General features: G+C 44.7%; 2 long non-coding RNA genes across 2 annotated transcripts; both read left to right on the top strand.

Annotated features, from left to right (window-relative positions):
- The first annotated feature begins 13,483 nt into the window (after positions 1-13,483).
- LOC108516278 (uncharacterized) lies at positions 13,484-14,546 on the top strand. Its single transcript, XR_001881760.1, has 3 exons — positions 13,484-13,601; positions 13,685-13,759; positions 14,386-14,546. It is a non-coding gene; the product is annotated as an uncharacterized LOC108516278 (long non-coding RNA).
- A 2,839-nt stretch (positions 14,547-17,385) lies between these two features.
- Positions 17,386-18,580, top strand: LOC108516279 (uncharacterized). The gene is made up of 3 exons (XR_001881761.1): positions 17,386-17,476; positions 17,561-17,635; positions 18,264-18,580. It is a non-coding gene; the product is annotated as an uncharacterized LOC108516279 (long non-coding RNA).
- Positions 18,581-25,438: the final 6,858 nt, after the last annotated feature.

Genomic DNA, 25,438 nt, shown 5'->3' with positions numbered 1-25,438 from the left:
TTATAGCATTTGTCAAATCTGCAATCATCTTGCTTTCTTGGATGCTTTACTTTTTAATTGTGCCTCTTGTCCTTTCAGAGAAGGCAGTTTTTCTGTTTTGTTCACTGCTGTGTCCCCAGATCTAAAAGCAGTGCCTGGCATAAAGCAGGCCCTCAATAATACTGTTGCATGAATGTGATGTGTGTGCATGTGCATGAGTGTATATGTGTGTGTGAGCCAGAGATGAGGCTGTGGCAATGGAGGGAATCCCATCACAGAGTGCCTTGAAAGACAAAGGAATCAGTTCACACAGTGTGATTTGGTTCGGATCTGTGTCCCTGTTTGAATCTCATGTTGAATTGTAATCCCCAGTGTTGGAGGTGGGGCCTGGTGGGAGCTGATTGGATCATGGTGGTGGTTTTTCATGAATGGTTTAACATCATCCCTTTTGGTACTGCCCTTTCAATAGTGAGTGAGTTCTCATGAAATCTGATTGTTTAAAAGTGTGTAGCGCTTCCCCTCTCACTCTTGCCCTTGCTCCCACTATGCGAGATGCCTGCTCCCCCTTTGCCTTCCTCCATGATTGGAAGCTTCCTGAGGCCTACCCAGATTCAGAAGCCACTATGTCTCCTGTACAGCCTGCAGAACCATGAGCCACTTAAACTTCTTTTCTTTATAAATTACCTTGTCTCAGGTGTTTCTTTATAGCAGTGCAAGAATAAACGAATACACTGTAGTTTAAAGAATATGGACACAGGGAGGGGAACATCACATACCAGAACCTGTTGGAGGGCGGGGGGCAAGGAGAGGGAGAGCATTAGGACAAATACCTAATGCATGCAGGGCTTAAAACCTAAATGATGGGTTGATAGGTGCAGCAAACCACCATGGCACATGTATACCTGTGTAACAAACCTGCATGTTCTGCACATGTATCCCAGAACGTAAAGTAAAATTAAAAAAAAAATAATAACATGGGGAACCACTGAAAGAACTTATTCAGGGGGTTTCACTTAGTTAACTTTGAATCTTAGAAAACTCTCTCTGTCAGCAATGTGGAGGGTGGCTTGGAAAAAAAGGAGGGCCTCAGAGGCAGGAAGAACTATTAAGAAGCTATTAGGGTGGTCCAGGTCAGAAAGCAGGAGGCAGGGGTTGGAATGGAGCTGACAGACATATTTGAGAACACGAGTGAAGTCAAAGCTGCAAGATTTGGTGTGGGATAGGACATGGGGCGTTAGAGGAAGGATGTGTCTGATAGTGCTCGGTCTTTGATCTGGGCTCCCTGATCCATATTCTGCAGGTTTCAGGTTGGGAGAGGAGATTCTGTCAAGCAGATGTGTGAGGGTATCCAGGAATACACACTCTTAGGATTTTGCTTAGGAGAGAAGCCTAGGTTGGAGGTGGAGTACTGGGTGTATTCAGTGATGATGGACAGCTGGAGCCACACAGGTGAAGGGGAGCCTCCAAAGTTAATGTATGAAATGAGAAAAGCAGAAGCGGTGGATGGAGCCCTGTGGAACATTAACATTTAAGGTTACAGCAGCGTTGGGGACATTATCATTTGTGCCAAGGCAACTAACCCTGATTTCATGCTGCTTGCCTTTCCCACTAAACATCTTTATAACCAGTGGATGGCAAAGACTCCTACCCCAGAGGAGAAAGCCTCAGCTAGAGAAGTGGAATCACGGCTTGGGTGAGCAGAATGAGACAAATATGTGAGCAAGAAACTGAGGAAGGAAGTGAGAGAAAAATTTTCCACCACCGTTGTCTCCCAGAGATATTTTATGCATATTATAAATGTGTGTGTATATATGTGTATCTACACTCACAAGCACACACATTTATATACATATACATACATACATAAACTATATATCTGGATAACTTTCTTTTTTTTTTTTTTTTGAGATGGAGTCTTGCTCACTGCAAGCTCCACCTCCCGGGTTCACGTCATTCTCCTGCCTCAGCCTCCTGAGTATCTGGGACTACAGTTGCCCGCCACCACGCCCGGCTAATTTTTTATTTTATTTTTTATTTATTTTATTTTTTTATTTTTTTATTTTTAGTAGAAATGGGGTTTCACCTTGTTAGCCAGGATGGTCTCGATCTCCTGACCTCATGATCTGCCCGCCTCGGCCTCCCAAAGTGCTGGGATTACAGGCATGAGCCACCGCACCTGGCCTGGATAACTTTCAATATCGGTACATAAAGAGTTCATGAATCGTTTTTGCAGTTGCATACATTCCCTTGAATGTATATGCCATAATTTATTTAGCCCAATCTGCTATCGATGAACACGTAAGTTGTGCGGCCTTCTGCTACCAAAACAATGCTGCAACAAACAATTTGGCTCCATTATTTGCTGTGTGCAAGTATACAGGTAGGATAGATTTCTAGAAGAGGAAAAGCTGTCAGCATTTCCAGTTTCAATACATATGGTTGATCTGCTTTCCATTACTAGTGTGCCAATTTCTACTTCTCCCTGTAGTGCACAAGAGTGTCTGTTCCTCACACTGTCATCAGCACAATGTGTGGTCAAACTTTGTGATCTTTGTCAATTCAGTAGGTGAGACATGGCATTATAATTTTCATTTTGCATTAAAAATATAAATGAGGCTGAACACCATTCTAAATGTTCAAGAGCCATTTCCTCTAAAATGTTCCTAGACCTTACCCTTCTTGGGACTTGTTTTGATCTTTTTTCTTCCTGATTTCTGGGGTATCATTTTATATTAGGAAATTAGCTGCTTGTCTGTGATAAAAATGCAAATAGTTTTACCCGTTTACACTTCATTTTTTGACTTTATTCTTGCTAAGTTCCTGCAGTACCCAGCAAGGGGCTGGACCATCAGCTTTACTCAGCTGAGGTAGAGGAAGCCAGAGGAGTTTGGAGGTTCAGACTGAGCCAAAGAATAGAGTAGGTGAATTCTTGTTAGTAGTAGCTTCCAAGTATTCTCTGAGAGCAAACTGTCATGTGAATGCTGCAGACAGGCAGCCACAGTGTGTGTCTTGGTGGGCAGCAGGGGAGGTGAGCTGTGTTTATTTAGCCTCTTACAGAACACTCTCCAGGCTCACCACCCTGGGAGCCAAGTGAAATCAATATCTTTGAAATGGACTGAGACAAGTAGGGTCATATCCTCAAGTCCTGGGCCAGAAATAGCAGGGCAGAGTCTTAAGACAAATCTTATGGGGGTGGCGGTGCAGGCAAAACGGACAGGTGACAGCTGGAGGTGCAGGTGGGTGGCAGGTGATTTGTTTGTTACTATTGCCAGCCCACATTTGTCACTGTTCACCAAGAGCCAGGACCTGGGGACACAGGATCTTGCCTTCGAGGAATTCATAGATCAGATGAGTGAACAGAGGATGGCAGAACTGTGTGATGAGAACTGGTAGAGATAGCACGGGGAGTTGGAAACCCCGGAGAAGGCAGTACAATCTGCATGGAGAAGTCCAAGAAGGCTTCCTGGATGAGGTGGCATCTAAGCAGAGTCCTGACAGACAAGTATGAGTTAGTCAGTCAAAGAAGAGTGCATGAAGGGAGATGTACCAGGTGGAAAGAACATTTAGGGTAAAGTGCTGGACGGGAGAAGAAAAATGGTTCCTTCAGAAAATCGAAAGCGCTTCAGTGTAGCTGGAGGGCAGGGTTCCAGGGAGATGGATGGGCATGACAAAACATGCCACTGAGGAGGTAGATTAGGCCAGGTCACGAAGGGTAGTGTGGAACAGAGATGGGGAGAAGCACTGAGAAATATTCCACAGGCAGAATCAGCAGGACGAGGTGGAATATATGATAGTGGGGAGAGGAGAATTTCAGAGTGAGAAAGCGGCCAGGAAGTTCTGTTTTGTAACAGGGAAGAAGATGTAGAAGGAGCAGATTTGGGAAAAAGTCGATGAATTCATTTTCCCATGTTGAGTTGGGAAGCCTGTGGGATATCCCATATGGTGGTTGGATCTGTGGGCCTGAAGCTCTGTGGGGAGGCTGGGGGTGAAAGGCCTCTGGGTCATTGGCAGGCAGTGAAGATTGAAGCCATAGGGTCAGCCATGTTCACGGTGGGTAGGAAGGAGGGTCTGGGAGTTGTGTAGGATAAGAGGACTGCTGGACTGGAAACAGATCTTTGAACAATAGCAAGAGTTAAGAACTGGCCAAAGGTGATCAACCAGAAAGGAGGGAGACAGACGTAGACGAAACTAGGATTAGGGGACAGAGAAGCAAGATGGGAGTGGCCTGTAGTGTCCACAACTGCAGAGAAAGGGGCTGTAGGGCCTGGTTTGGGTAGTATACATCTGCTTAGCAGACAGGCCGGCACATGGAATTTACAGGGTCTGTGTCATGTAGAAAGGACCTGGGGTCACAGCATGAGGCTTGTTCACAGGAAGAGAGCTGATTTGAAAACATTTGTGATTAGTTGATTTGAAGCTGAGACACCGTGACTGGTGGGGGGAGAGGGAATATTTTGGTGAGGAGGGCAGCTATTGCGTTTTCACTCCTTCCACTGTTTTCTCCCACATCATGGTATCCAGATAGGAGATCCAGGTTTTCTCTCTACTTCCTTCATCAGTTTCTTTGTTTCTTTACTTCATTCATTCATGAGATAATGCTTGCAGAGAGTTTAGAACAGAGCCTGGCATGTATGAGAGCTCAGTAAATGTTAGTTTTTTTCTTTTTTATTGTTTCTCATTTTGAGTTGCTGACTGCAGCAGACCACCCTAACGTGGCCCCAGTGAGTCATGCCCTTGTATAATTCCCTTTCCTTGGGTACAGGCAGAACCCGTGACTTACTTCTAACCAGTAGAATATGGCAATGGAATGTCTCCCCTTGATTAAATTACATTGTGTAGCAAAGGTGATGGGATATAACTCTCATGGTAATGTTATATTACATAAGACTCCTTCGTAGCAGACAAGAGAGAAGGATAGAGACTCTCCTGTTGGTCATGAAGGAAGACCAGCTGCTATAATGTTAATTCCCTAACATGGCAGGAAAATGGAGTGGCTTCTAGAAGGCCCTCAGTCCTACAACCATAAGGAATTGAATTCTGCACAACTACATAAGCATGCTAGAGAACCCCAGGTCCAGAAAGGAACACCGTCTAGCTGATACCTTGATTGCAGTCTTGGGGAACCCCAAGCAGAGGAGCCATCAAAGCTGTGCCCAGGCGCCTGAACCACAAAAACTGTGAGATAATAAGTGTGTGTTGTTTTAAGTTGCTCAAGTTGTAGTAATTTATTAACACAATTAACGCAATTGCAAACTAATACATTGATATTCATTCATTTAACAAATGATGATTAAGCCAGCACCACCTGGTACAGTGTGATATCCTATGTAGGGGAGTAGATATGTGAGACATGGTGTTTGTCTTCAAGGGCACCCCGTAAGTTCCTGAAACATTGAGTTCCCAAAGCAGGAGTTGGCCTGTCAGCAGTGGGGTGTGAGGAGGTAAGGGGAGACTTCCAGGCAGAGGGGATGACATGTGGTAAGTCCCACAGGCCCGTAAGGGCTGTAGCATCCTGGTCGTTGAGAACTGAGGTGGAAGAAAATGTGGTACCTAAAGTAGATGTGAATGGACCTCTGTCACCTATAGCTATGGCAGCCACTCAAGCAAAGTTGCAGAAGGACTCTGGGCAGAGGAATAACTGAGGAATAGATATTGGGCTGAGAGCAGGTACACTGGTCTTTGCTGTGGTCCAAGGCCTGTGTGGCACTGATGTGCTTTTCCTGGGATGTGAGCCCTCATCTCATTCATGCCCTTGGAGCCCACTGTGCAGGAGGTGGCTCCCACAGCTGTAGCTGCAGCTCAGGCATTCTGGGGTTCCTGACCATCCTCATTTGCTAGAGAATGCTCTTGCTCCATGCCACAGAGAGGAGGTGGTATGGGTCACCACTCCACCAGCAGAGACACCAGGACACCTTCTGTTTCTCCCATCAGCCATTCAGAAATCCAGAAAAAAAGGCCTGGGTTTTCCACATAGGTACACAGTTTAACTTCTGAATCCAGCCTTCCTTCTCTATTCAGAGCCTCCTGCTAAGAAGAAACACTGACTTCTGTGTTTTTAATGCACCATTTCTCCTGCAAGGAAACATTTTACCTCTTCTCAGGCCGAACAATATTTCTGGACAGCCTTTTTACTGGAAGGAGGTGAGTGTTTTCTCTGCTCATGGATCAGATGTCTTTTTCCTGCCTTTCCTAACAGGCAGCTGTGCCTGGTGTCTGGAGGATCAGGCTGCCCTGGAATGCAAGCGGGAGTGCCTGGGCTAATGTCCATGGTCTTGCCAGCCCCAGAGACTGACAGGCAGTTGTTGTTTTTGTTTGGAGGTCTCAGCACCGGAAGACTGGTGTCTCCTGCCGTCTCAGCATGAGCCTTGGGAATCACATGCTCAGTGGCAGCTGTGTTGCTGTAGATGTGACAGTAAATATCCAGAAAATTGAGTGTTTTTGGTCTTCAATTTAAGAAGTCATTTGCTGGATGGTGCTAACTAAGAACAGTCATTAAACTTGAGAAAGCACCCTTCTGCCTCATTCCTTAATTAAATGGAATAGAGAAACAAAATCCTGGCTTTGCAAAGCCACAGGCTTCGAGTGGAAATGCCCTCACAGGAGGAGACACAGAAGGATGTGTGGTCTGGCTGTGGTCTCCAGCACACATGTGGCTGGGTGCCAGGAGCAAGTGGGCAGGTGCACTCAGAGACTCAGACACCCGATTCCTGCATTATCTCCTGGCCAGAATCGAAAGGTTGGGGGGTAGGGGGCAAGATGGGAATGGGGCAGTCAGGAAAGGCCTGGAGGAGTGACTCTGAGAGATTGAATTATGTCCCCCTGAAATTCGTATGCTCAAACGCTAACCCCCAATATGACTACATTTGGAGATAGGGCCTTTATTTTCTCTTTATATATATATTTTTAAGACAGAGTTTCGCTCCTGTTGCTGGGCTGGAGTGTAATGGAGCGATCTCGGCTCACCGCAATCTCCACCTCCTGGGTTCAAACGATTCTCCTGCCTCAGCCTCCCAAGTAGCTGGGATTACAGGTGCCTGCCACTATGCCTGGCTAATTTTTGTATTTTTTTTTTTAAGTAGAGGTGAGGTTTCATGACAGGGGTCAGGCTGCTCTTGAACTCCTGACCTCAGGTGATCCGCCTGCCTTGGCCTCTCAAAGTGCTGGGATTACAGGTGTTAGCCACTGCGCCTGGCCAATAGGGCCAGAGGTAATGAAGGTTAAGTCAAGTCATAAGGATGAGGTCCTAATCCAATACGACTAGTATCCCCGTAAGAGGAAGAAATATCTGGGATGTATGTGCGCAGAGAAAAGGCCATGTGGGGACATGGCAGGAAGGCAGCTATCTGCAAGTCCCGGAGAGGGGCCTCAGGAGAAAATAACCTCACTAACATGTTGATCTTGGACTTCTAGCCTCCAGAACGGTGGGAAATACATTTCTGCTGTTTAAGCTGCTCTGTCTGTGGTATTTTGTCATACCAGCCCGAGTTGACAATGGGATGTCCTCCCTTGATGAAATTACATTATATAGCAAAGGTGATGGGATATAACTCCCATGGTAATATTATATTAGACAAGACTCCTTTGTAGCAGACAAGAGAGAAGGAGACAAGAGAGAGAAAGAGAGGCTCTCCTGCTGGTCACTGGGGAAGATGTGAACTGCTATACAGTGACCATCCATTCCCTGAGACCAGAGCAGGCAGAGGGGCAGGTGGGAAGGCAAAGTTCAAAGGATCAGAGGCTGAGGCCAGTGAGGACCCTCACTCTACCACTCTACCCAGTGGAGGATGACAAAGGTATAGGTACCAGGAAGTGGAGCTTTTGTGATGGCACAGGCTTTCAGGGGTCTGGTTGCACGAGGCATTGTTCTCTGGCTTTCCCTGACGTGCAGTGCCATCCTTTGAAACTACCTTCCTTGAACACTGTTTTATAGCTTGCCTAGTGGGGTAAGAGAAGCCCACAGTCCCCTCTGCCTGGGAAGACACATCTCCCCTTGTTTTCCTGTGGAAAGTCAGGGATAAACCAATTCAGGTGTCACCCATGCAGGGAGACCTGGGGCACCTGGCTTAGGCCATTGGCTGTGGGCTAATGGAAAAGTAAGAAGGCCCTCAAGGTCAACAATGGGTCAAGAGCTGAGGGCAGAAGGGCTGTGGAGCTGCTGGAGCTGAGCTCTGCTTAGGTCTGTCTTTAGGCCCCGTGAAAGGAATCCTCCTGCTTCCTGGAGCTGGCCACATGGAGACTTTGGACCAAAACCTTAGAGTGGTGCACAGTGTGAATTTGGCGAGAGCAGCTCCTCTGTCCCTCTTTCTCAGAAACCCTTGGAAGTGGTGGGCCACTGGAGGAGAACACAGGTTAGGGGTCCTAGCCACTTCTATATCTTCCTAACACAGAGCTAGGTTTAGGGGTCTAGAGGGGTTTAAATACTCTCTTGGGCTTCCAAAAGGTTTACTGAGCCCAGCAGTGTTTGTCCCATGGCTGGAGCACTGTTCCGAGGGACTCTGCCCATCCCCTCAGCCGGTGGCTCCTAAAGGTGACCTGGGCCGGGTACCATGGCTCACGCCTGTAATCCCAGCACTTTGGGAGGCTGAAACAGGTGGATCATGAGGTCAGGAGCTCGAGACCAGCCTGGCCAACATAGTGAATCCCTGTGTCTACTAAAAATACAAAAATTAGCCAGGCATGGTGGTGGGTGCCTGTAATCCCAGATATTCGGCAGGTTGAGGCAGGAGAATTGCTTGAACCTGGGAGGCGGAGGTTGCAGTGAGCCAAGATCATACCACTGCACTCCAGCCTGGGCAACAGAGCAAGACTATCTCAAAAAAAAAAATAAATAAATAAAAGTAAAAATAAATATAGGTCACCTGTCCTCTGGCAGTAGCATATTTGTGGCTAGACTGTCTGGTCTGGATGCCCAATATTCCTGAGTTCTCTGTTCCTCCTTCCTTGATGCTCAGGCTTATCAGGCCCTCCTGAGATGGGCCTTCTGACCTCCGCCTACATCCATGGCAGAGGCTTCTCCACTGCTACAGGAGGCAGGAGAAAAGAACACAAGATCAAACATTCTGGCCTTGTCCTGTGTGTGGTGTAGGGTGGTGTGGTGCAAACTCCTGCTTGTTCCAGCTACGTGAGCCAATACATTGGCTGTATGGGCCAAACTGATTTGAGAATAGTTTTTACCAGCATCCTGATGAATACTATGAAGCTGGACATTTTCTTAACCTTGTCCCACCCTCAAAATTAGGATAACACAGAGTCACATTTGTGTTTAGCCCTTGTCCCTCAGCTTTCTCATCTCTCTGGTGTTTGTAATCAACCATAGCACTGGTTCTCTCTGAATCCACTTACTACATCCTTGTCTTTGCCTCACACACACAGAAGGGCCAAGCACGTTACTGGGGGTTCTGATCCTCTGCCCTGTCTTCCTGCCCTGACCATACACCTCTACCTCCCCTAACCTCCCCAACCCCCTGCACCCCTCAGAGGAACAGACACAATTCTTTCTTATGCCCCTTATATCCCTGAAGACTTGATAGCCTTGATATTTGGATAGACAGAGGTCCCCAACATACTGTAGTTTGACTTAGGACTTTTTGACTTTACAATGGTATGAAAACAATACACATTCAGTGGAAACCATACTTTGAGTACTCATACAACCATTGTGTTCTTCACTTTCAGAACAATATTCAGTAAATTACACAGGATATTCAACACTTCATTATACGATAGGCTTTGTGTTGGATCATTTTTGCCCTATCGTAGGATAATGTAAGTGCTGTGTGCATGTCTAAGGTAGGCTAGGCGAAGCTATGACGTTCAGTAGATTAGGTATATTAAATGCATTTTTGGCTTAAGAAATTTTCAACTTACAGTGGACTTATCAAGCTGTAACCCCATCAAAAGCTGAGGGGCATTTGTATGCTTTTCAACAGAGAATCTAGTATTTCAACATGTCTAAAAAGATCCAGTATTTATTTAGCGCTTGTTTATTTTCTTCAGGATTAAAATTTTCTAAATAAAATATTAGGGTCTAAAAAAGAGCAAAGCCATCTGATGCGACACAAAGTATAAGTGGGTGATATTAATTGTCAATAAGCATCCTAAATCAGATCTATATATATATATATAATTTGAGACTCACACATTTTTTATTAGGCATTTCAGGCATTTTTGTTGAACCATATGGCATCTTTTTTTCAGGTTCTCTGTGTTCACAGCTTTAGTTCTAAACGGTTTGCCCTGACCCATTTCTCACACCTTCTGTGTCCCGCCTCCTAATACCTGTTTCCATGACCTGGCAGTTCATTCCCCTCTCCACCCTTTCCTTCCCTTGCCCATTAAGGTGGGTCCATGGGAGAACAGATTTAGTTTTCCAAGCTGACCACATGCTGTCTCCGGTAGCCTTGGATAAACCCCTCTCCTGGTGGTAGAAATTCCCTTATTCCTTGGGGACCTCCTGATGCTCAGACAGAAATTGAACCAGAATTTATATAAATGGAGCCAAGTTTCCCTGTGCTTATCTGTTCTTGCAAAACATAAAAAGCGATTGGCTTGATTTTCACAAAGCTTAGATAGTCTGTTTGGGATGGATCGCCTCTAAGCACAGGCCACACAGCCTCTGTGAAATCCCTGGGAGTCCCAGGGGCACCTCAAAGCAGTATGCAGTCAGCTCTGCAGAAGCTGAAATGAGGTACAAGGAGAGATCCGGGGATTGTGAGCCAGAGGACACACACCTTGCATATTAACACATCATGGGCCCACGAAGCACACAGCTTTCCAGCATGTACCCCCAAATTCAAATCCTAAGTGCAGATCCTCCCAGGTACACGGATTGATTTACAATTGAGCTACACCTCACATAGGCAACTTTATAGGAGGATCTTGGGTGAGTAGTAGTAGAGATTTCATTATTTAAAATCATGGTCTGGGAGCGGTGGCTCACGCCTGTAATCCCGGCACTTCAGGTGACTGAGGCAGGCAGATCACGAGGTCAAGAGATTGAGACCATCCTGGCCAACATGGTGAAAACCCATCTCTACTAAAAATATGAAAAAGAAATAGCCGGATGTGATGGCGTGCACCTGTAGTGCCAGCTATTTGGGAAGCTGAGGCAGGGGAATCGCTTGAACCTGGGAAGTGGAGGTTGCAGTGAGCGGAGATTACACCACTGCACTCCAGCCTGGTGACAGAGTGAGACTTCTGTCTCAANCCAGAGGACACACACCTTGCATATTAACACATCATGGGCCCACGAAGCACACAGCTTTCCAGCATGTACCCCCAAATTCAAATCCTAAGTGCAGATCCTCCCAGGTACACGGATTGATTTACAATTGAGCTACACCTCACATAGGCAACTTTATAGGAGGATCTTGGGTGAGTAGTAGTAGAGATTTCATTATTTAAAAATCATGGTCTGGGAGCGGTGGCTCACGCCTGTAATCCCGGCACTTCAGGTGACTGAGGCAGGCAGATCACGAGGTCAAGAGATTGAGACCATCCTGGCCAACATGGTGAAAACCCATCTCTACTAAAAATATGAAAAAGAAATAGCCGGGTGTGATGGCGTGCACCTGTAGTGCCAGCTATTCGGGAAGCTGAGGCAGGGGAATCGCTTGAACCTGGGAAGTGGAGGTTGCAGTGAGCGGAGATTACACCACTGCACTCCAGCCTGGTGACAGAGTGAGACTTCTGTCTCAAAAAAAAAAAAAAAAAAAAAAAAAAAAAAAATTGTAGATGAGTTGTAAACAGCACAGGGTGAAACCTAGAGAGAAATGAGAGGGCTAACCCCAGCATCCTGCAGCACCTCTCTCAAATGGTACTGTTTTCAGGCCCAGCCTAGGTTCTCCTGTTGCCAAGAATCTTTCCCTGCCCTTTCAGCTGATTAGAAGCCATGCTCAGGGCTCCTTGCTTCTCTCACTCTTTGTGGCCTTTCCCTACATCCTCTCCTGCATTAAGAGATCATTCTGTGTTTCCATCAGCTCAGCAAGCTGCCTTGGCTGTCCTTGATATGTTGGCTTGTCCATGATAGACCCTTCACCTTGCACAACTTTAGGAGGTTCCACTCACAGAGAATATGATGTTGTGAGGAAAAAAAAAAAAAAAAAAAAAAGAATGGATAAAAGCCACATGTGACATAGCTTGTGCAATGTGGTGGTCCTGGTCCTTGAGGTGTAACATCTTACCTCCTGAGCATTATGCACAATCCTGAAATCTTCTACTCCATCGTGTGGGGATCTCACATTGGTTGGCTTAAATACCTTTGTATCCATCCATCAGCAAAGCCCAAACTAAACTAGACAGATATAATCTTCAACTGGACTCCAGGGAGAGGGCCACCTCCCTTCAGGAGGTTGAAGCCTGACCTATAGTGCTCCATTCTTCTACCCAGCACTGGCCTGAGGTGTAGCCAGCTGCCCAGCCCCACTCCATCTGAGCCAGCTGCCCTCCCAGAGGTAGGTAATGTGACTTGGGATGACCTTGTGGGAGACTCACCTACAGCTATGCTGAAGACTCCCTATCCACACAGAGGGGTATGGGCTTCCTCCGCCTGAGCTTCCATGACATAAAAGACAGAGACTGGTGGCCATTTGGGCAAAGGGTATACGTGGTGTCCAAGACACTCTTCTCTCAGTAGCAAGGACTGGGAGATGGTTATTTTCCCCAAAGTCTTGTATTGTTATAGAAGATTAATCTGACCCACTAGGATTGGCCTTAAACTCCTCTACATCTACCTTCAGGAGGGACTTCTGGGTTCTTTCCCAGAAAGAGGCCTGAGAAGGAAACTCCTGCCCTTGTCCCCTGGCTGCCCTCAGAAAGGCCAACTGGGACATTTCCCTTATTATCCTCTGACTCCTATAATGAATTCCCACAGACTGGATGATTTAAAACAACAAAAGATCGTCCTCTCACAGTTCTGGAGGCTGAATTACGGTAATCAGCAGGGCAACACTTCCCTGAAGGTTCTAGGGGTGAATCGTACTTTGCCCCTACAGCTTTTGGTGGCTCCAAATGTTCCTTGCCTTGTGGCACTTCACTCCAATTTCTGTCTCAGTAGCCACATTGCCTCCATCTCTTCGGCGTCTTCTCCTCTGTGTGTCTCTTTTATAAGGATGCAGGTGATTACATGTATGGCCAGCGTAGGTAATCCAAAATAAGTGCCCTCTCTTAAGATCCTTGACTTAATTTTATATTTTGCCATGTAAGATAATATCCAGGGCTCTGGGACTTACGACATAGGTGAATCTTTTTTAGGACCCACCATTGACCCACTGCAGGTTGTTAGTTGCTGGAGGGGTCTGAGTCTTATGAGTGAGCACAAGTCCTGGCACAGAGGGAATGCTTGCTTGGCATTTGTGGAATGGAGGGCCAGATGCTTGAATGAAATGCACACACACAGTGGCCATGAATCTTAAGAGGCATCAGTGGCTGGAAAGAAGATGGTGTAAATTTTATACCCCTCCCTGTTCCTGACAGAATATCCACCTCTCCTGGTAACAGGTTTTGAGACGAAACATGGCTCGAGTCTCTCAGAACTCTGCTTGAGCAGGGCAGTTGCATTATATTCCACAAGTCGTAAATATATGGGGAGCAAAGTCGATTCCTGCAGCAGTGGTGGAGGGATGGTAAGTTGGACATTTAATTTTTTTGGGGTCAATCAGGAGGATTTGTATGTGTTTGAGTACAATGTTTCTGCTTCTCTTCCCAGCAGAGCGATTGCTGTACTTTGATACAAGCCATCTACCTCGTGGCCAGCTGAGGTGGATTAAAGACTTCCCAGGAGGTAGGCTTAATTTGTGGCCATAGGGCTCCTGGAATGGCCATAGAGGGTAGTCAGTGTGGGCTACCGTCCTTCTGGTCCCTGCCAGAGGCCAAGGCTGACAGGCACAGAAACAATTGCTTCAAAGTCTGATGGCCCAGAAAATAAAGTTCGACTCCTTCATTTGGCCATGAGAGTGTCTTTGCTGCACACAGCAGCTGAGCTCAGTTGGGAATGCTCATTCAGGCTCCCTGCCTGTGGGTTACCTGGAATCTATCCTGGTCTCTCCATGTTTGCTGTGTGACCTCTGAGCCCTGAACAGGAAGCAGAGCAGAAGCCCCTGCCTTTATTTTCCTCTTAGCCTATCTACAATTCTTCCCTGCCTGGAAAGGGTGTCCAGAACAGGCCTCTCACCATCTGCTTCTTTTACCTGTTTTACTCTCCCTTTCTCCTACTCATGGAGGGTGGAATTTCTACTTCCAGTTTCTATTTAAAAGGGATTTTCCCATATGCCATTTCTACTCCATCCTTTCCTCCCACCATGATGACTGGCTGGCTGCTGAGAAACATGATTTATGCAGGAGAGGGTGATAAACACATAGTTTAATGTTTTCTAAATATGAACCTTGTTTTCTCATTTTGTCTACAAGCATGTGTGACTGTGTTGTGCATAAAACTGTGTCAACAATGGTTTCTTTCCTTGAGGAGCTCACATTTACAAAGGAAGGAAGAAATTTCAACCAAAAAATAAAAAAACACCAAACCTGAAAGGAAAATCAACAGAAAGAGCCTGGACTTTCTAAATTAGGAGGAAGGCAGAGCTCCAGGAGACTTCTCATTTCTCTGGGGCATGGAACCTCCAATGTGGGACAGAGCTTGGAGTTTAAAAGATAGTCTCTTCTGTGTCCTGGATAGAGACCACACCAAATGTTTGCCATATAGAAGCACGACAATCAAAATCATGAATTGAGATGTCCTTGACATTCCATTGTCAAGGGGAATTATTGCTTCCCTTGCATTAAAGACATTGTTGCCAATGCATATTCTATAATGTACCTTTCTTTCCTAACAAAGATTCCAGTTCAACCTGCATTTTCCTATAGCTCAAAGTTTGCACTTTCATTTAACCTAATAAACATCTGACCTTTCCAAGGGAAATATAAACAAAATCTTGGCTTTCAAGTATTGCGGTCATTCTTTGTGGAGACATGCACTGTGTCATCATATCAACCTTGATTATTATTTCCTGTGACACACCAGATTAGCTGGTTTACAGTTAATTCAGCCAGTTACAAATTCTTCATAGGTAAGAGTTTAGCTTTTAATCTGATGCCATCTTCATCTCAGGCAGTTTTAAGATGGTCCAGTGATTTCACTACCTTAAAGGTTGCACATAATTTGATTGATAACTCAGCTCAAATGTTTCCAAAAGTAAGAAAATAAGTCATTTCACAAATCAATTTTCCAACTGTTCATTTTTTTTGTCATGAATTCTCAATTTAACCACTAGAACTGGAACATTAAAAAAATCTATTCTCAGATCGTAACACCTGAGAGGCCAAGCGTGCTACTGAAAATAAATGTCAAAATAGACTTTTATGTTTCTAATTATTTGCGTTTATTTCGATAGGCTTCTCTGATCAAAGAGCAATGCATGTACATTGAAGAACAATTTAATTATTAAAAAAATCACAAATAGGTGAAAATCCTTTTGAAATCATTATGAAGAGATAACCATAATTAGCATTTTGGTGTACACCCATCAGGGTTTTGTTTTGTTTTTTGGTTTTTTTTTTTGAGACAGGGTCAGGCTGGAGTACAGTGGTATAGTCTCAACTCACCGCAACCTCTGCCTCCTGGGCTCAAGTGATCCTTCTACCTCAGCTTCCCAAGTAGATGGGACCACAGGTGTGCACCACCATGCCAGGCTAATTTTGTATTTTTTTGTCGAGATGGGATTACACCATGTTTCCCAGGCTGGTCTCAAACTCCTAAGCTCAAGTGATCTGTCTGCCTTGGCCTCTCAAAATGCTGGAATTACAGGCATGAGCCACCACCATGCCCAGCCAGGTTTTCTCCTCCTCCTCCTCCTTCTTCTTCTTCTTCCTCTTCCTCTTCTCCTTCTTCTTCTTCTTCCTCTTCTCCTCCTCCTCCTTCCTCCTTCTCTTCCTCCTCTTGTTCTTCTCCTCCTCCTCCTCCTTCCTCCTCCTCCNAAAAAAAAAAGAATGGATAAAAGCCACATGTGACATAGCTTGTGCAATGTGGTGGTCCTGGTCCTTGAGGTGTAACATCTTACCTCCTGAGCATTATGCACAATCCTGAAATCTTCTACTCCATCGTGTGGGGATCTCACATTGGTTGGCTTAAATACCTTTGTATCCATCCATCAGCAAAGCCCAAACTAAACTAGACAGATATAATCTTCAACTGGACTCCAGGGAGAGGGCCACCTCCCTTCAGGAGGTTGAAGCCTGACCTATAGTGCTCCATTCTTCTACCCAGCACTGGCCTGAGGTGTAGCCAGCTGCCCAGCCCCCACTCCATCTGAGCCAGCTGCCCTCCCAGAGGTAGGTAATGTGACTTGGGATGACCTTGTGGGAGACTCACCTACAGCTATGCTGAAGACTCCCTATCCACACAGAGGGGTATGGGCTTCCTCCGCCTGAGCTTCCATGACATAAAAAGACAGAGACTGGTGGCCATTTGGGCAAAGGGTATACGTGGTGTCCAAGACACTCTTCTCTCAGTAGCAAGGACTGGGAGATGGTTATTTTTCCCCCAAAGTCTTGTATTGTTATAGAAGATTAATCTGACCCACTAGGATTGGCCTTAAACTCCTCTACATCTACCTTCAGGAGGGACTTCTGGGTTCTTTCCCAGAAAGAGGCCTGAGAAGGAAACTCCTGCCCTTGTCCCCTGGCTGCCCTCAGAAAGGCCAACTGGGACATTTCCCTTATTATCCTCTGACTCCTATAATGAATTCCCACAGACTGGATGATTTAAAACAACAAAAGATCGTCCTCTCACAGTTCTGGAGGCTGAATTACGGTAATCAGCAGGGCAACACTTCCCTGAAGGTTCTAGGGGTGAATCGTACTTTGCCCCCTACAGCTTTTGGTGGCTCCAAATGTTCCTTGCCTTGTGGCACTTCACTCCAATTTCTGTCTCAGTAGCCACATTGCCTCCATCTCTTCGGCGTCTTCTCCTCTGTGTGTCTCTTTTATAAGGATGCAGGTGATTACATGTATGGCCAGCGTAGGTAATCCAAAATAAGTGCCCTCTCTTAAGATCCTTGACTTAATTTTATATTTTGCCATGTAAGATAATATCCAGGGCTCTGGGACTTACGACATAGGTGAATCTTTTTTAGGACCCACCATTGACCCACTGCAGGTTGTTAGTTGCTGGAGGGGTCTGAGTCTTATGAGTGAGCACAAGTCCTGGCACAGAGGGAATGCTTGCTTGGCATTTGTGGAATGGAGGGCCAGATGCTTGAATGAAATGCACACACACAGTGGCCATGAATCTTAAGAGGCATCAGTGGCTGGAAAGAAGATGGTGTAAATTTTATACCCCTCCCTGTTCCTGACAGAATATCCACCTCTCCTGGTAACAGGTTTTGAGACGAAACATGGCTCGAGTCTCTCAGAACTCTGCTTGAGCAGGGCAGTTGCATTATATTCCACAAGTCGTAAATATTTGGGGAGCAAAGTCGATTCCTGCAGCAGTGGTGGAGGGATGGTAAGTTGGACATTTAATTTTTTTGGGGGTCAATCAGGAGGATTTGTATGTGTTTGAGTACAATGTTTCTGCTTCTCTTCCCAGCAGAGCGATTGCTGTACTTTGATACAAGCCATCTACCTCGTGGCCAGCTGAGGTGGATTAAAGACTTCCCAGGAGGTAGGCTTAATTTGTGGCCATAGGGCTCCTGGAATGGCCATAGAGGGTAGTCAGTGTGGGCTACCGTCCTTCTGGTCCCTGCCAGAGGCCAAGGCTGACAGGCACAGAAACAATTGCTTCAAAGTCTGATGGCCCAGAAAATAAAGTTCGACTCCTTCATTTGGCCATGAGAGTGTCTTTGCTGCACACAGCAGCTGAGCTCAGTTGGGAATGCTCATTCAGGCTCCCTGCCTGTGGGTTACCTGGAATCTATCCTGGTCTCTCCATGTTTGCTGTGTGACCTCTGAGCCCTGAACAGGAAGCAGAGCAGAAGCCCCCTGCCTTTATTTTCCTCTTAGCCTATCTACAATTCTTCCCTGCCTGGAAAGGGTGTCCAGAACAGGCCTCTCACCATCTGCTTCTTTTACCTGTTTTACTCTCCCTTTCTCCTACTCATGGAGGGTGGAATTTCTACTTCCAGTTTCTATTTAAAAGGGATTTTCCCATATGCCATTTCTACTCCATCCTTTCCTCCCACCATGATGACTGGCTGGCTGCTGAGAAACATGATTTATGCAGGAGAGGGTGATAAACACATAGTTTAATGTTTTCTAAATATGAACCTTGTTTTTCTCATTTTGTCTACAAGCATGTGTGACTGTGTTGTGCATAAAACTGTGTCAACAATGGTTTCTTTCCTTGAGGAGCTCACATTTACAAAGGAAGGAAGAAATTTCAACCAAAAAATAAAAAAACACCAAACCTGAAAGGAAAATCAACAGAAAGAGCCTGGACTTTCTAAATTAGGAGGAAGGCAGAGCTCCAGGAGACTTCTCATTTCTCTGGGGGCATGGAACCTCCAATGTGGGACAGAGCTTGGAGTTTAAAAAGATAGTCTCTTCTGTGTCCTGGATAGAGACCACACCAAATGTTTGCCATATAGAAGCACGACAATCAAAATCATGAATTGAGATGTCCTTGACATTCCATTGTCAAGGGGAATTATTGCTTCCCTTGCATTAAAGACATTGTTGCCAATGCATATTCTATAATGTACCTTTCTTTCCTAACAAAGATTCCAGTTCAACCTGCATTTTCCTATAGCTCAAAGTTTGCACTTTCATTTAACCTAATAAACATCTGACCTTTCCAAGGGAAATATAAACAAAATCTTGGCTTTCAAGTATTGCGGTCATTCTTTGTGGAGACATGCACTGTGTCATCATATCAACCTTGATTATTATTTCCTGTGACACACCAGATTAGCTGGTTTACAGTTAATTCAGCCAGTTACAAATTCTTCATAGGTAAGAGTTTAGCTTTTAATCTGATGCCATCTTCATCTCAGGCAGTTTTAAGATGGTCCAGTGATTTCACTACCTTAAAGGTTGCACATAATTTGATTGATAACTCAGCTCAAATGTTTCCAAAAGTAAGAAAAATAAGTCATTTCACAAATCAATTTTTCCAACTGTTCATTTTTTTTGTCATGAATTCTCAATTTAACCACTAGAACTGGAACATTAAAAAAATCTATTCTCAGATCGTAACACCTGAGAGGCCAAGCGTGCTACTGAAAAATAAATGTCAAAATAGACTTTTTATGTTTCTAATTATTTGCGTTTATTTCGATAGGCTTCTCTGATCAAAGAGCAATGCATGTACATTGAAGAACAATTTAATTATTAAAAAAATCACAAATAGGTGAAAATCCTTTTGAAATCATTATGAAGAGATAACCATAATTAGCATTTTGGTGTACACCCATCAGGGTTTTTGTTTTTGTTTTTTGGTTTTTTTTTTTTGAGACAGGGTCAGGCTGGAGTACAGTGGTATAGTCTCAACTCACCGCAACCTCTGCCTCCTGGGCTCAAGTGATCCTTCTACCTCAGCTTCCCAAGTAGATGGGACCACAGGTGTGCACCACCATGCCAGGCTAATTTTTGTATTTTTTTGTCGAGATGGGATTACACCATGTTTCCCAGGCTGGTCTCAAACTCCTAAGCTCAAGTGATCTGTCTGCCTTGGCCTCTCAAAATGCTGGAATTACAGGCATGAGCCACCACCATGCCCAGCCAGGTTTTTCTCCTCCTCCTCCTCCTTATTCTTCTTCTTCCTCTTCCTCTTCTCCTTCTTCTTCTTCTTCCTCTTCTCCTCCTCCTCCTTCCTCCTCCTCTTCCTCCTCTTCTTCTTCTTCTCCTCCTCCTCCTCCTTCCTCCTCCTCTTCCTCCTCTTCTTCTTCTTCTCCTCCTCCTCCTTCCTCCTCCTCTGCCGCCGCTGCTGCTGCTGCTGCTTCTGCTGCTGCTGCTGCTGCTGCTGCTTCTGCTTCTTCTTCTTCTTCTTCTTCTTCTTCTTCTTCTTCTTCTTCTTCTTCTTCTTCCTCTTCTTCTTCTTCTTCTTCTTGTTTGAGTCACATGAAATTGTGACATGCATGTACCTGTACACACACACACACACGCAAGGAAAGCTTTATATTTACTTCAAAACTTGACTTGTTTTTGCCGAATATAAATAGAACAGTTTTGTATGTTTAAATATATCTCTTATAAAAGTATCATGGATTTTATTAAATGAGTCTCACAATTTATTTAATTATTTTCCATTATTAGACACTTGGGTTATTCTCTCATTCCATTTTCCAATATGTGCTGTAAATAAGACTACAATAAACATTCTTGTTTCTATCTGATTATTTTAAGAGCAAATTTTAGAAGTAGATTTCCTGGGTTAACTGGTTTGGATATTTTAATAATATTGATGGTGAAAGCAAAAAAGGGAGGGGTGGGGTAATGGAAAAAAACACTAAACAGAGCTTTCCACACACTCAGGGTTGAATCCTTCCTCATCCAATAGCCTAACCCAACTTCTTCCTTTGGTAAGTGATGTTGCATTGACTTTAAAGAATTGATATAAAGATTAAATAAGGTATCTCATATAAAGTGCCTACTGTATTCCTGGCTTCTAGTAGAAACTCAAAGGAGGTTAGCTCTACTTATACCAAGGGTACTTAACATAGACCACAACAGTGTTTGTCCAAACATAAGTAACCCTTAATGATGGGACTTCAGGTATCATGGAGGCCAGTAGGAAGCCTATTGCTTTTTTTCTTCTCATTCTCAACTTCCCTGTCTTTCCTCCCAATCCCCAATCCCAGAAACCAAAGTATTTGTCTTTCTCTGCTGTGACTCTTGGAAGATTAAGACTTTATCCTAAATACCCTACCTCTGATATGAGAAGAAGCAGCCAATAAGCTGTTGAGTGCAGGATTCATAGCACAACATTAGCTGGGACCAAATCCCCATGTGCCCACCCTGAAGCTTTGCCGTCTTGGGCAGGTTAATTTACTGTTCTATGCTCAGTTCCTCTCTCTTGTGAAAGAGGAATGAAAATAACAATCTGTAGATGACAAGAAGAAGTTAACATAGGTAAAGCACTCAGTACAGTGCCTGGCACATAGTTAGCACTTGGCAAAATGTCAGCTATTGCCATTCCACCACCCTCACTAAAGTAAGCTCTGTAAGAACATTTTGACTATCTTGTTCACTGCCAATTTCTTCATTGCCTAGACTAGTGCCTGCCATGCAGTGGGCACTCAGTATTTGTCAAACAAATGAATAGTTCTCTGAACCCCTTCATTACCAAAGCATAACTGCAGATGCTGTTTGTGCCACTTGTATGTTGTTGCTGTTGTTTTTCACTCATGACAGTCATTCTAGAGTTTGCTCCTAACTTCTTTCTCTGTGGGAGAAAATGCTACCATTTCTTGGGCATAAATATTTAATGTGACATTAGCTGCAGAAGCACATTCCTTTAGTGCATTCGAAGTCCCTCCTGTGTTTGCACAATCTGGAAGGCACTTGCTCTATGCAACAAGTATTTATGAATTTGAATCACATGGTGCAATGGCGCAGGCATCTTGCTGTGTAGCATCATGTGGGAGGGCAATCTGCTGCCAACGGACACTTGGCTTCCAGAAAAGCAGATACACACATACACATACAGCCCAGATCCTATCCTTTCAGCTAGGCCCCAGTCTAGTGGGAGACATTTCTTGCCCTGAATCGTGAGCAGTGCAAAAGATGATGTGAGCAGGAAGACAGCAGCAGAAAGAATTTATTGGAAGGTGATGATGCTAAGCAACATCTCAGCTCACTTCAGCTCAACAAACTCTTTATTGAGTACATGCCATATGCCCGGCATGGGGCTGGATATCAGGAAAAAGATATGAACAAGAAACAGGGAAAATAAATTGACCACAAGCCTCTGGGCAGAAGGACTCTGTGTCTTTTCCCAGAGCCATCACAGGGTCCAGAGTAAAGCAGTGAGTAAATGTTGAATCAGTGTACCATTGGAAATGAGAGCTCGGCTGTAGCTGCATTCTATGTGCTCCCCAAGGTGTTTGAGTAGAAGGAGCATCTGTTTTTAAGGGGGTGGGGTTGGAACATACCCACAGAGATTCCTACAGTACCAGGCTCTTAAAAATGACCTTGGATTACAGAAAGTTGTTTTCTGCACCAAAATAATTGAGATAGATGACTTACCCTGAGAATAGAAAACTCGAATTGAGGGCTGTGTGGTAGGCAGAATGATACCCACTTCCCCCTAACCCTCCTAACAAATGTCCATGTCTCAATTCCTGGAACCTGTGAATATTTAGCTTATATCTGTAAAAGGACCATTGCAGATATGATTAAATTAAGGAATTTGATGTGAGAAATTCTCCCAGATCATCAGGTGGACCCAATATCGTGACAAGCGGCCTTATAAGAGGGAGGCAGAAAGGTCAGATTCAGAAAAAGGGATGTGGTGATGGAAGCAGAGAGAATGTGATTGAAAGATGTCATGCTGCTGGCTTAGAAGATGGAGGAAGGGGCTGTGAGCCAAGGAATGCAGGTGGACTAGAATAGCTGGAAAAAGCAAGCAAACTGATTCCCCACTAAAGCCCCCAGAAAAAAAAAAAAAAAAAAAAACACAGCTCTGCCAACGCCTTGGTTTTAGGATTTCTGACCTCCAGAACTGTAAGAGAATAAAATTTTGAAAATCTATTAATTTTTAATAATTTGTTAAAATAGTAATAGGAAGCAAACACAGATTTTCCTGGAAAACATGGGAATCACACTGATTATTTCACATGTGTGTCAAATTGTTTTACACAGGAAGGGGTCTGTTTAGGAAAGGCTCCTGGAAGGATGGGGCATTTAAGCTGAGCCAGAAAGGATGGACTGGATTTCAAAGGGCAAAGACTGGAGTGAGGATGAGAGGATTTTATAATGGAATGAGAAGCAGAGAAGGAAATTTGCCAACAACTGAGAGGGAAATACACGTCTTTCTCATTGAACAGATGCAGGGATCTTGCTGAGAAGTGGGGTAGAAAGGGGAGGAGGGTAAAAGATGCACCTGGAAAGATGGGTTGGGAATAATTACTGAGGTCCCTAAGTGCCAGGTCAGTTTTGCAGTTTTAATAATAAGTTCCCTAATTCTCTATGGAACTCTCCCAGTCTCTTTCTCACTATTCCACCAAACTGCTCTTACCCAGGCTACCAGTGACTTCCTATCACCAGAAGTACTGGTTAATGCTCATGTAACTTCACCTCAAGGTCTGTCAGCAGCGTTAGACACAGTGGATCACTCCTGTCTTGGAATGTTTTATGCCATTAACATCTGGGACACCACACTCTCCTAAATTTCTTCCTGCTCCCAGGCAATCCCTTTTCATTCCCCTTTGTTGTTTTCTTGTCACCCTGGTGATGCCTCAGGAATCAGTTCCTGGTTCTCTCTTCTCTTCTGTCTACACTCATGGTCTGAGCGAACTCATCTAGTTTCAGAATTTGACTACATCTTGATGACTTTCAAGAATTTATTTCCAGGAAAGACTTCTACCTGAAAGTCCGGTTCATGTACTCCATTACCCACTGGGTATCTTTACTTGAATATTTAAAAGGCTTTTCAAATTTAACATGCCTCCAACCAAATTCCTTATTTCCACCCAAACATTGCTCCTCCCACATCTTTCCCATCTCAGTGACGTCCTACCCTAGTTTTCCATCGGCTCATGGCCAAAGCCCAGGAGCCATTATTGGCCCCTCCCTCCCTCACACCCCACATCAATTCACCAGCACATTTTTTCAGCTCTACCTTTAAAATATAGCCAGAATTCTGTAACTTTTTGTGATCTTTGTTCCTACATTTGTCATCCAAGCCCCATGAGTTTTTGCCTGGGCTGTTGTCATAGCCTCTTAGTTTTTCTCCTGCTTTTCTCCATGAAGCAGTCAGAGTGATTCTCCTAGAACACTTCAGTGAGTGTTATGCTCAGAGTTCTCTGATACATGTCATCCTTACTCAAATAAAACTCGAAGATCTTACATTGGCTTACAATGTCTTACGTAGATGTGCCCCTCTAATTGTCTGCTGTCATCACTTAACTCTCCACCTTGCTTGATCTGCTCCAACCACACAGTCCTGTGTGGCACACCAAGACTTCATGTTTCCTACAGAGTTCCCTCTGCCTGGAATGCTCTTCCTTCAGCCATCCACCTCACTTTCCCCTTCCTTCATTCAGACATCTTCTCATATGTCACCTTCCCTGACACCCTAAGTAAAGCAGCACTCTCTGTCAATTTTTCCTTACTGTGTGTAATTTTTTTTCATAGCACTGTTATTGCCTGATGTTTAGTTGTGATTTACTGTTTTCTCTTCCCACTGGAATGTAAACTCCCTGACAGCAAGGACTTTTGTTTATTACTTATCTGCAGGGTCTAGGTACTTAGTACTGTTAGAATGAATGAATGACTGATAATAATAAAAAGTGACCATTCATTCACTGTCTTCAGTGTGCCAGAGACAGGATTAGATGTTTTGGTGTACTTTCATTTTCTCATTTCATTCTTGTATCAAACCTGAAAAATAGGTCATAACAGTCCTATTGTGTACATAAGCATACATTTCATTGGATGTGGGAAGCCACCAAATGTTTCTGCACAAGGAAGTGATAAATTCACTTTAGGAAAAGGCAACCCAGGCTTCTGGACAGAGAGGGCAGGTCTGGAGACAAGGAAGATGTGGTCACATCATCACCTTACTCTGGGAACAGAGGATGAGGTCCTAAACCAAATCATGTAAAAGGAAGAGAGAGTGGACACAGTGATATTAACAGGATATAGAAGTCCAGTGTTCAGAGACATGTTTCTATGAGGCAGGGGGTGAGGGGTAGATTGCCACAGAAACAGGAATCCCAGGGGGAGAATGAGATGGAGTTTCGCTCTTGTTGCCCAGGCTAGAGTGCAAGGGTGCGATCTCGGCTCACTACAACTTCCACCTCCTAGGTTCAATAGATTCCCCTGCCTCAGCCTCTTGACTAGCTGGGATTACAGGTGCCCACCAACATGCCCAGCTTTTTTTTTTTTTTTTTTTTTTTTTTTTTTTTTTTTTTTTTTTTTGTTTTTTAGTAGAGGACAAGGGTTTCACTGATGTTGGCCAGGGCTGGTCTCGAACTCCTGACCTCAGGTGATGCACCCGCCTCGGCCTCCCAAAGTGCTGGGATTACAGGCATGAGCCACTGCGCCCGGCCCCAGGGGGAAAATTTGATTTGAATTTGGTTTGAGGTAGGTTGAGTTTGCAGGCCCAGAGGGTCATCTGGGTAAGCGTCGGCAGAAAACAAAGAAACAGGCTCTGAAGCTCAAGGAAGGACTGGAAGTTAGAGAAACCGTGGAGATCAGGCTAACCAGACTACACTGGTCCTGTCCTCGTGATTAGGAGTTTGGGCTTCATTGCTGGGCCACTGCAGGGTTTGAAACAACATCACTCTGGATGCTTACTGGAGGGGAT

The sequence above is a fragment of the Rhinopithecus bieti genome, unplaced genomic scaffold (assembly GCF_001698545.2).
Source record: "Rhinopithecus bieti isolate Rb0 unplaced genomic scaffold, ASM169854v2 scaffold_35885, whole genome shotgun sequence".
Classification (NCBI taxonomy): Eukaryota; Metazoa; Chordata; class Mammalia; order Primates; family Cercopithecidae; genus Rhinopithecus; species Rhinopithecus bieti.
This window is presented reverse-complemented; position numbering and strand designations above follow the sequence as displayed.